The sequence below is a fragment of the Hydra vulgaris genome, chromosome 03, assembly GCF_038396675.1.
Source record: "Hydra vulgaris chromosome 03, alternate assembly HydraT2T_AEP".
Classification (NCBI taxonomy): Eukaryota; Metazoa; Cnidaria; class Hydrozoa; order Anthoathecata; family Hydridae; genus Hydra; species Hydra vulgaris.
In genome coordinates, this window is record NC_088922.1 from 14,932,501 (window position 1) to 14,944,906 (window position 12,406).

Below are 12,406 nucleotides of genomic sequence, written 5' to 3' on the forward strand. Positions count from 1 at the left end.
AAAGATTTGGAAGACTTTCACAGCTTTCCATCTGAAGATGAAATCATTAAATTTGATGCTTCAGATTATGTAAAAAGTGCGAAAAAACTTTTAAAAAGCTGCAATAACAGTAACTTTGTTTTAAATAAGTCTAATTATTGTTTAGCCAGATCATATTTATTGGCCTATATACTATTTAATAATGCATCAAGACCTGGTGCAACTGCTAATATGACTATTGGTGAATTTAGAAGAGCTCTTTATAATGCTAGCGGCTATACAGTCAGTGTTAAAAAACACAAAACAAGCTACAAAGGACCTGCCAACATAGCAATGACTGTAGAACTGTACAATGAAGTTGCTGTTTACATAGAGTTTCTCAGGAATAAGCTTGTAGGCATATCTCAGCCAACTGATACGGAACCCGTTTTCCTAAGTTTCAGTGGTGTAGCTATGGATTCATCAATGATATCCTCTCAATTTACTCTATTTTGGAACCGTGCTTTGGGCAAAACAAATTCAGATTCTTCTGCAATGAATCCAACCCTGGTGAGGAAATACACTACAACTAAAGTACATAGTCAATTTCCTCATTTAAAGGAAAAAACAGCACAACACTTGTGTCACAGCTTGAAAGTTGCTGAAACAAATTATGCATTGTATGACACACAAAATTCTGCATCAAGCACATGTACTGCGTTAACTTCTGTACAAAGATCAACTAATGGAGTTTTAAAAGGCACCACAGATAAAATAGACACTACTATGGATTTGTTTAATGATGAGATAACCAAAGGCTTGATTACAATAGCAGATGTTCGAAAAAAGATTACAGGTGCAGATTGTGATTTGAAGAAAGTATTAGATAAAGTAAGGCATACAATCCGTAAAAGAAATATAACTGCAGGATCCATACCAACTGTTGAAAAAGTTCATTTCTCAATTGAGCCTACAATTGAAAGAGTTGAAAAAGATGATGAAATTGTTGAAGAAAAAAATAAGAAAGAAAAACCTGAACCTTTTAAAAAATTATATAGTTTTAGAGATAGAAAAGAAAAAAAAAGACATATAAATGATGAGTTATTGGAAAGTGCAGAGCATGTCGAAACTGTCGATTTTTCTGATCTTGATTATGTTGCACCATCTCCAGAAGTCTCATTTAAAAGAATAAGAAAAGAATTTACAGAAGATGATAATCGGCTTATATACAAGTGTCTATCATCAGTTATATTTTCAAATGAGCCTATTGTTAAAAGTAAGTTTATGTCAACTTTAAAAAGTCAACCAGAGTTAGTTAATATTGTAAATCAGTTTGGGGTTCAATCGTTGATTGTAAAGATGAGAACAGAAAGACAAAAGAATTTTAAGGCATTGTAATATACTCTTGATGTTAAAATTTAGTAACATACTTTTTATTTGTCTTTATGTTATGTGTGTCAAATATTAAAGTTTACTTTTAAAATTTAAATATAATACTAAAGCAGTTTTTATTTTTTATACGTTATGGTATTGAGTTTTTCTGTGCATAAAGTAAATGTTTTTTTTATAAATAAAGTGGATGATGTTTTTTTTTATCTGTTTATGCATTTCAATGAAGCATTGGTTAATCTATACCATATAAATTTACATATAAATTTAATTTTAAAAAGTTTTAAAAGTAATGATTTCAAATAATTATTATTATTATTACATTAAATATAATTATTATAATTAATCAAAATATTATTTATTTATTTAGTTATAATTTAATAATATTTATTGAAAATAGCAGAATAGCAAATTAAAATTTTACAAGAAACGCAGTGACATGTTTGATCTTTAGTAGGTTTGGCTTGTTTTATTATATATAATAGGTATATTGCGAATTATTTTATTTTAATATTGCTAATTTTTTGCTGTTTAATTTCGTTAATTTAATAATTGATTTTCTTATTCAAACAGGTAGCGTTGTTGCAATGGAAATCAATCAGTGTTGATGTGATGAGAATCTAAATGATGAATAAAAAACTTCTTGTTTAAAATTAAGTTTTTTGTAGCCTAATTTTTTCTGAATCGTTATTGTTTTATATATATATATATATATATATATATATATATATATATATATATATATATATATATATATATATATATATATATATATATATATATATATATATATATATATATTATATTCATTTATTTAGTTATCGAGGACCAATTACAAGTTATTTATAAGTAGTCGAGGTAAGTCTGTCGATGTATTGCCTAAACATTCTAGATACGGTGTACTAAATCGATTAGAAAGGAAAACGAAATAAAAAACAGCAAAGCACGTGCTTTGTAAAAACCATCTCTACAATTCAAGGCGATTTATTATCATTGGCAAGTAAATGAAAACATAAAAAATATTTGAAATTTGTTTATTTAATTTCTTTTTAATAGGTATTTTATTAGAATACTTTATTACTATATTATTAAATGTTGAAAGCTATAACTCTTGTCATTAATGTTGTCACAACTTCGCTTATGAAATATTCCAACCAAAATATTCAACCAAAAACTACTGTCGCCTTATTGAGCATAACGGTTTCGATCCCGGGATCCCGTTCCTTTTTTACAATTACTTAAAAATCCCAGGATTTTTAAGTAATTGTAGGTTTTCAGTTATACAGTAAAAATGTTATTGAAAAGGTTTCAAGGACCTTTGAACACCCTTACGCTTATTCGCACCCTCAGAACTTTTATTGCACTTCTAGACCTACTTTGCGGTAGTGCTGCTCTTTAAAAAAAATATTTGAAGGTCTTCACAGCGGGCATTTGTTTTAAAAAGTTACGTTCTAAATGTATTTTAAATGTCTTTTAAACGTTTTCTAAACACTCTTTCGAAAAGAACGTTTAAAAGACATTTAGAACGTAACTTTTAAAAACTAATGCCCGTAGGGTTCTGTTTCAGCTACGCGGTCGTGTGGGTCTAATTGTTTCTTATTTAGAGATAAAAGTATTCGCAAGTTATACCTTATCTTCTCTTAAAAAGACTGGGACTAGTCGTATCCACACTTTGTATCATTAAATGATTCGGTCTATATCTATATAGCAAGTAGTAATAATTTCAAAAGCATGTAGTAATAATGTCAAAATTTTAAACTACGCTTCTAAGTTTAATAACTTTTATTTGATTTTCCTTTTTCTTTATTTAATGCAAGCGAAGATAATAAATCAAAACGATACTCCTGCAAAGTTAATTTGACTTGACAAAAAAAAAAAGTTTTTCTTTTTTTAATGGTTTATTGCCAATTGAAAACATTATGCAATATCGGGTTAATAAATCTTGAATACATGAATTCCTTGAAATGATTAAAATGTATTTGATTTTTTAGAATGTCATTTACCGAAGACATTGGTCATTGTAATGGAGAAATGCAGAGTGATTTTTCATATTTTCATAAAGACAGTGCTATCAAAACAATTTCTTTTTGATCTTCGACGAAGATTTTATGTTACCCAATTACACTACTGTTTTCGATCAGAAAATATTCCCAACGCATGACACACCCACAAGTGGGGTTGGAGTCTCCATTCAAGCTCTTGTGCCAAGTCAGAATCCACAAATACCTAGCGGTATAGTTTATAGCTCCCCATTGATAAACAATGACATTATCGATGAAAGAGATTATAATGCTCCCTTGGTCCCATATTCTATGCACTCAGACTCAGAATCTGATGGTGATGAAGGAGGGACAAAAAAGTCAAACGGCGAAGGAGATGTCAGGTTGACAGATCCACATGGAAAGATCATTAAAATTTTGCTTATCGAGAAAAGGGACAAAAATATTTTGGTCGCAAAAGAATAGGCGACAAAGTAATCACTGATGTGCCTAGAAATGCATTAAGGCTGAAACCAAGGTGTAAATGAGCATCAAACAAAAAATCTGCCTTTCAATGTTTGGATATTTTAGACACAAATCGAACGGAAATTTTCGTAAGTTTTAGGAAGATGACTTGGGGAGAAAAGAAGGTGTATGTTGATAGTCTTGCCAAATGCTTTCCTATCAAGAGACCGAGAGACAGAAAGGATGCTTTAAAATCCAAAAGACAGCTCAATTGAGTACTATTTAAGGAAAGAAGAAAAATTGTACAGAGTCTGTAAGACAATGTTCTTAAACACTCTGTGTATTGAAAAATCAACCGTCTGGGGTTGGAAACAATTAAGATCAGTTGTCAACCAAGCAGTATCATTGGTAGAATCACCGAAGGCTAGAGAGAATATATTTCATATGGAAGTAGCTTCACTCAAAGATTTTTTTGAAAGTTTTTTTGTTCGCAAATCAACATCTAAGAAATATATTTTACCCGAATGGTCTACAAAAAAATCCCTTCATAATTTTTATGTGTCTGAATGGTGTTTATCGAACAACATTGCCCATTTGTCTGTAGCAAGATTCAACAACACCATGGAGACCGAAAATATTGTTCTATTCCACCATAAAAAGGGTTTATATGAAAAATATTTATCACACAAGCTTAGCCATATGTCAGATCTAGACTACAACCAACACATGCAAAGAAAAAATGAAGCACAAATTAAAAAACAGAAAGACAAAGAACAGGAAGAGTTTGTTTTTACAGTTGATGTATAAGCAGTTTTGCTTGCGCCCAAGTCAAATGTTTCTTCTCTGTATTATAAAGCGAAGCCATGCGTTCATAACTTTTGTTTATTTGATATTCCAACAAAAGCGGGATACTGTTATTTGTGGAATGAAATTGAGGGAGGACTAAATGCTGAAGAATATTCAAGCATATTGGGGTAACTCATTATCCAAAAATTTCTTCCCAGACTCAACAGGCAAAGCAATATTAAATTGATTTTATATAGTGATGGTTGCGTGTCACAAAATAGAAATTCAATATTGTTGAATGTTTTGATGAATATAGCTATTTCAAATCAAATAAACATTGAACAGAAGCATTTAGAGGTTGGCCATACCCAAATGGAGGCCGACTCAATGCATGCATGTACAGAGAAATAACTAAAAAATAAAGTTATTAATGTATCTGTAGAATACTACGGAGTTTGTAGAAGTGCTCGGAAAAAACCAGAACCCTATGATGTTTCTTACCTGACGCATTCATTTTTCAAATGATTTGACTCAATCAAATTTTATAAATCAATAAGACCAGGGGCCGTATTCTCATCTCTCCGTTAAGCTTAATGGAGCTTTTGTCTGAAATTTCATTACAATATTTCTAAGTAAAGAAATGACGAAAATTTATATAAACTCGTTAAAATAAAACTGGTATCAAAATAAAACATTTATGTTTAAAAAATTATAATTTTAAATAAACTTTTTATTAATGTAATTTAAAAGATATTTTTGACTTTTAAGCTCCGTTAAGCTTAACGGAGAGATGAGAATACGGCCCCTGGAAAAATGAAAGGGGACCCCAAGGTATTGATTTATCGAATACTAACATACATTTTTCTTTGAGCCATTGCATTTTTTTTACTTTTAGGTATTTGGATTTATTACTAAGACAAAATATGTTTTTAAGGTAACTGACATTCGTGGCTTACAATATAACATGGATGGCAACGTCTACTATAAGCTAAGGTTTACAGATGAGTGGCTGTTGCTACAGCAGCGTCGTGACAAGCTTATTACCACTAATGATATTGAGCAGTTGCCTAATCTGTACTCCGAAAGATTAAAAATTAAAAACAGTAAATTTCAAGACCTCCGGGATTTGAAAACTATCCTGCCTTCAGATTATCATGATTTCTATGACAATATTCCATATCATGCATAGCTACATTTAAACAAAAAATAAATCTTACCTACACTTCAAAAATGCCTATTTTATTCCGGCATAATTTTAATTGTATTTTTAAACTATTTTCTAGAACTCAAAATAAAAACGCTTTATCATTAATGTTATTACAACAATCATTAAATTATACAATAACCATTAAAGTTACTACGGAAAATTAGCCAACTCCTAAAATAATTTAAAATTTGGTTATTAAATTGAGCCAACTCCAATTATTCCTCCAAAGTAATAAATCAAATATCCATAAAACTTCATTGTAAACCTATTTCTGAATTAATAATCTACAAAAGCGTGTTTTGAAACTTTTTTTATTCCATTTAATAATGAATTTATTCGGTTATTTGTTGTTCCTGAACATTATCTAAAAATGGAGTTGGCTGGTTTGCGGATTAAACCATCGATATGCTCAAAATTGTTGGCAATACTTTGATCTGTTGGCTAAATTAAAGTAGTACAGTTGGCGACGCATCAATATAATGCATGTTTTACTAGGTTGGTGTTACATTAGTGTTACATTACATCAATGTAATAATTGCATAGTATGCAATTATTATGCAATGCATACGTCTCAATCTTTACGAAGCTTATTGCTTAACCTGCAAAAAAAATTGATAACATACTTTTTACTCTAATACCAATTACAAATAATCCATACCTGAATTATGTGTTGGGAAAATTAAGACACAATGCGGTCAGTCTACCTGCATATAAAATACAATTGCGCAAGTTGATGCAAAATGGGTTTAGCCCAACTGCAAATCCAATGCACAAACTAAAGAAAACAGTGTTTGTCTAATGATAAAGAATGCTTGATAATGGCCTGTTAGGGAGAAAGTGTTAATTGTAATAAAAGATTTTATATATTTACTCAAATAGTTGTTCCAAGAGAACTTGCTTATTTTTATAATCATTTCATTCTTCAAAGAGAACTTGCTTATTTTTACAATCATTTCATCGTATCTCATCTCAAAAATTAAGCTCTCGTGACTTCTGGAGAATCTTTAATAGTATTAATAATAAAGGCAAATCTTTAATTCCACCTCTCTTGTATAGTTCAGACTTTGTCACCTTACCTAAAGACAAAGATAAATTGTTTGCTAAAAACTTTTCATCAATATCATCTCTTGATTCCACTAGTTGCGTTCTACTTGATATTGCCAACAAACAGGCTGATCCATTGCTTGACATTCGTATCACTCCAGCTTCTGTATCTAAAGTGATTTCCTGCCTAGACTCTTCTACAGCTTGTGGTCCGGACAACACACCTGTTATTGTCTCGCAGAAGTGTTCTGTTATTAGCAAGGTTTTTGAATCTTTAATTAATAAACACATTAATTTCTCATCTTGAATTTAATAACTTACTTCCTGACCATCAATATGGATTTTGATTCTCTCGTTCTACAGCTGATTTGCTTACAGTAATAAATGATAGGTTTTATCGTGCATTAGATAGAGGTGGAGAGGTTAAGGCCATCGCTCTTGATATTTCAAAAGCTTTTAATAAAGTTTGGCTTGCTGGTCTTCTCCATAAGCTTTCTTCTTATGGTATATCTGGAAACATCTTTAAGATTATTGAATCCTTCTCTTCCAATCGTAGTATAAAAGTTGTCCTTGATGGACGGCACTCTTCTTCTTATTCTGTAACTTCAGGGGTTCCTCAAGGTTCTCTTCTTGGCCTTATACTCTTTTTAATTTACATTAACGATCTTCCAGATATTCTCACATCTAAGGTGGCATTGTTTGCTGATAATACTACCATTTATTCTTGTCGTCATAAGAAACCAACACTCTCTGATTGCTTGGAGGGGGCATTTGAGCTTGAAATAGATCTCACTTCTGCTACAGCATGGGGCTCACAGTGGCTGGTGAACTTCAATACAGATAAAACTCAATTTTTTTCAGCCAATCTTTATCGCAATAATTAATATCTTCCTATATTTATGAACGGTGATGTACTCGATGAATCATCTACTCTTCATCTTCTAGGATTAACTCTTACTTCCAATCTTTCTTGGAAACCATATATCAAATCAGTTGCAAAATTAGCATCTGCGAAGGTTGCATCTCTTTATCAAGCTCGATACTTTCTTACTTCGGATTCTATTTTCTATAAATCTCAAATCCGGCCTTGTATGGAATACTGTTGCTATATCTGGGGCGGATCTTCTAACGATACCCTTTCTCTTTTAGACAAGGTACAAAAACGCATTATAAATATAGTTGGACTTGCTCTTGCAGCCAACCTCTTACCATTAATCGCATCGTCGTAATGTTGCTTCTCTTTCTCTTTTCTACAAATACAATAATGGGCACTGCTCTTAAGAGCTAGTGTCATTTGTGCCATCTACTAAATTTCATTCTAGTGTTATTCGTCATTCAATTAAGTGTCATCCTTTTTCTGTGAATGTTCCTAAGTGCTCCAAAAACGCTTATTCGTCTAATTTTTTTCCTCGAACATCAGCTTTTTGGAATTTGCTTCCTTCATCTTGCTTTCCTGATTCATATAATTTGAAATCCTTTAAGTTGTCCGTCAATCGTTATCTTGCTCTACAATCTTCATCTTTTCTCTTCCAGTAACTTCCAACTTTAATTAGTGGTTACTTGCAGCCCTGTTGGAAGCGAAGATGTTTAAAAAAAAAAAATTTAAAAGTGAGCCCGCATGTTACCTTTTTTTAACTCAAAATAATAATGAATTTCAAATAAAATCTTAAAATATTTTAATTCAAAATATGTTCATTAGAAATAAATATGTTTGCCTAATATTCATCAATAACCATTTAAACCGAGAAACATAAAAAAATAACGTTTTTTAATAGCAAATTTTTTTAAAAAGTGCGCCCTTATGCTACTTAAATCAAGAAATTTATATCGATAAATATATTGTCATAAATTTAATTAAAATTAAAAACCTTACTTAAATTAATAAGAATAATAGTAGAAATTAAAAACTTCATAAAAACATTTATCTACTAGTGCATGAAAATGACGAAACAAAGAGAGCATCAACTTCTGCTATAATACTTTTTCGATTGAAAAGTTTTCATCAAAACCAAACCGATCTTACACATTTGAGTAACTTCACTCAAGACTATGCGCCGAAATAAAAATTACAAGTAGCAAAAAATATATAGAAAACTAAATTAAAAAAAGTGGTGGAAATATGGTATTTATGGGGGGATTTTAGTTGGTTTTCAAGAACAATCGTTGTTTTTTAGCGAAGTTTTACCATAGCGAGGGGAATTATGTTTAGCCCTCATGTTACGCTAGTAATAAAAATAGTTGAAGAACCAGTTAATTTTACATGTGCAACAAATAATTCTTCAAAAAAAACAGTTTAAAACAAAAATTGAAATTATTTTGCAACTTTTTAAAAAATATTGGTTCAAAATACTGAATTTACGCCTCTCTTGTCTCTACTTTAAAAGTCGTAACACGAGGGCTCGCCCGCAATGGTTATAGTAGTAGTAGTAGTAGTAGTAGTAGTAGTAGTAGTAGTAGTAGTAGTAGTAGTAGTAGTAGTAGTAGTAGTAGTAGTAGTAGTAGTAGTAGTAGTAGTCAGTGCCGTAGTAGTAGTAGTATTACAGTGCTTTAAGAAAGGCAAAGTAATGCATGTTGGGCGCAGATGTAACAAGTCAACGTACAAATACTCAATGTCTAACGTTGACGGCACCCGTTGTCCTCTCGAAGAAACCGCAGTCGAAAGAGACCTTGGTGTGTTGGTCTCGAATGATCTTAACGTCAAACCGCAAATAGAGTCAGCTGCATCAGTAGTAAATAGAATGTTAGGGCGACTCAAAAAAACCATTTCGCAGTCGCAGTTTTTATTTATGGCGTACTCTGTATCTCACTTACATTCGCCCCCATCTTGAGTTTGCTGTACAAGCCACCGCATTTAATATCAGACATTGCCATTCTAAAGCAAATCCAACATCGACCAACAAAAACAATATTGATTATGTAACACCTGTCCTATAAATATTGACTCCAACAGCTCGGTTTAACAACTCTTGAAGAACGCCGCAAAAGAGCAGATCTTATCGAGTAATTCAAAATCACTCGTAAACAGGAGCTTGTCAATTTTGCCGTCCCGCAAAAAATTTCAAAAAGTAAAGATAAGATATTCTAAGAGGCCATAACCACAAAGTAGAACGTCAGATGGTAAAAAACTGTGAGGAATGATATAACTTTTTTTCAAAAAGAATTGTCGCCTCATTGAATGCGCTTTCTCTAGAAGCAGCGAAGCTCAATCCATTAACGCTTTCAAAAACAGCATAAGAAAGTAACTATATAGAAAGTAACAATGTATAACTAAGTATAGATACAATTGCTGCTTTGACTGTAGCGTCTGTATTTCCATGTTCGTCAGAGAGGCCTGGTGTAGCACCTCTTTATCAAAATATAAATAGATTATTGTATTTGTATTTGATCACTGAATTCCGAAAAAAAATTACTGAAAAAACGAGCTCCCTGATAATTTTCCCATTAGACTTGATAAGATATAACCATTATTCAAATTTCAGATCAATCCCTGCTGATTTGACATTGCCACCAACCTTTTAAAGTTATCATGAATTATTAAAGTTTAATCTTATTCATGAATTTGGCATAATAATGCAGAACATTAATTAATACTTTTAATTGATTACAACTACGAATCTTAACATAAAAATTGCTACTAGAACACAATGATATAATTAATTGATTTAGACCTTTATGCAAAATAAAAAATAAATGTTTGAGATTCAAGTAATTACTAGTTTATGAAATGAGTAACAAAACAAAGTTATAGAAAACTTTAATTTCCTTATTATTTGCATATAACTAATCAATTGGAAACAATGTTACAGGTATTAAATTAAAATGTTTTCTATATTAGATTCAAATTCACTAAAACATATTTAGACTTGGAAAAGCGAGATAAAATATACAAAAGAAAAATGATAATAAAATAAAGACTGTATAAATTGTAAAAATATGTACTTCCATTATAAAAGAAAATGTTGGTAACTGATGTTCCAATAAGTCCAACAGAGTTATATTCATGCATTTACATGCATATTTATTAAATAGAGTTCTACTTTTTCATCAATATTGATGCTTTATCAAACTTTGGTATGTTCCTTCTATGCTGTTCCACTACTTGGAAAAGGCACTGCTTTCGATTTTCATCCCGTGTTAGACTTTGATTAAAGTCAGTAACTAGTTTAACTGACCTTTCCGCTAAATTGTTGACAACTTTTAGGTCCTTTAATATCCCAGATATGTAGTTAAATTCATAATTTTTTGACCATTCATCGGGGTATAGAGAAAGCCACTTAGAATTTACTTTCAAAAGATCAAAAAGAAAGCCTCTATGAAAATATGGAAACTGGAGTGGCATTACTGGCACTCCAGTTTCCATATTTTCATCGTTTATTTTTTTCAGAATTGTTGAAGCAATTTTCTTTTTTTCATGGGTAGACACAGATCCTGAAAAGAGGGCAAAGAGTGCAACTTCTTCACTTAGGAACCATAGGTGTCTTGTTTGAGCTATCAAAGCTGCTTCTGCTACTCCTGGGTCAATTTTTTTAAACATTTGCATGTTCTTCCAAAACTGTAGGTCGTTGATAGGAGCATCTATGGCGTTTGAAGATGCCAACCAAACTTTTACATAGAATAAGCTTGTAAATAGGCAAATGCAATGCAGTTTCTGAATCAATTTTTATCATAACGTAAGTACTCACTGAATGCACACGTTTTAGCTGTATATAGAATGTTTGCCATCCATCTAGCGTGATGGAAAGCTCCTGGCTTAAGCCATTGTTCTCCCTTTTTCACATTTTTCTCACCAAAGAGTAACAACGTGACATAAATGCATTTCCTATAATCATCTCTTATAAATGTATGTTCTTGGAGGGACAGTTTAAGAAAATTAATCATATCTTCTTTTGTGGACTTCAATGAACGTTCATTTATGTTCAGCAATTTAAAATTGTCGTTCTTTTGAGGGATTGTGTCCCAAGAATTCTTTAATTTTAGAAATTCTATATTGGTCGGGCCTGTCGTTGGGCCAAACAGGTGCTTCCATACGGACGACAAAATAATCTCAAAGATATGGTGGCGACATGGTAAATAAAACAGCTTAGAATTCAACTTTTTTTCTAGAATGACAGAAGCTCCATTTTTCCATCCTGAGTTGGAAGCTGTCGTATCAAATACCATACCGATAATAGATTTGTTCAACTCCCAGTCTTTAATGAGATCAAAGCTTGTCTCTGCTTGGACTAATCCTGTCCCATTCATGATTTTTGGAATGCCCAGCAACTTTCCTTCTACATAATTTGGTGCACCTGCAACTAAAACTCAGCGTTAATGTGGGCAACGAAAAAATAGTTTTCGAGCATTGCTACAAAATTATTTTGTTTAGTTTCATTTGATTTTTGGCCTTTTTTTTTGAACGTTCCTGTATTCATCGTGCAATTTAGTTATTTTTTCTTTGATTTTATTTTTCCTTTGGGTTTCAATACCGGTCTTATGATAGACTTCTAGAACTGCTTCACATACTGCGTCAGCAACAATTGAATTTGATTTTATGGATTTCTCAGTTTTAAATTCACAGTTCTTAAGGTGAAAAAATAAT

At 31.5% G+C, this 12,406-nt stretch overlaps 1 protein-coding gene and 1 long non-coding RNA gene across 4 annotated transcripts in view; one reads left to right on the forward strand and one right to left on the reverse strand.

Moving 5' to 3' along the window:
- The window catches only part of LOC136077965 (uncharacterized), a 4,788-nt gene extending 2,752 nt beyond the window's left edge, over positions 1-2,036 (forward strand). Inside the window, exon 4 of the long non-coding RNA XR_010637411.1 lies at positions 1,921-2,036. This is a non-coding gene — a long non-coding RNA (uncharacterized LOC136077965). The remainder of the gene's footprint in view (positions 1-1,920) is intronic.
- The window catches only part of LOC105845207 (proline-rich transmembrane protein 1), a 54,245-nt gene that overhangs the window by 26,485 nt on the left and 15,354 nt on the right, over positions 1-12,406 (reverse strand). The gene's annotated exons all lie outside the window — the stretch shown is intronic.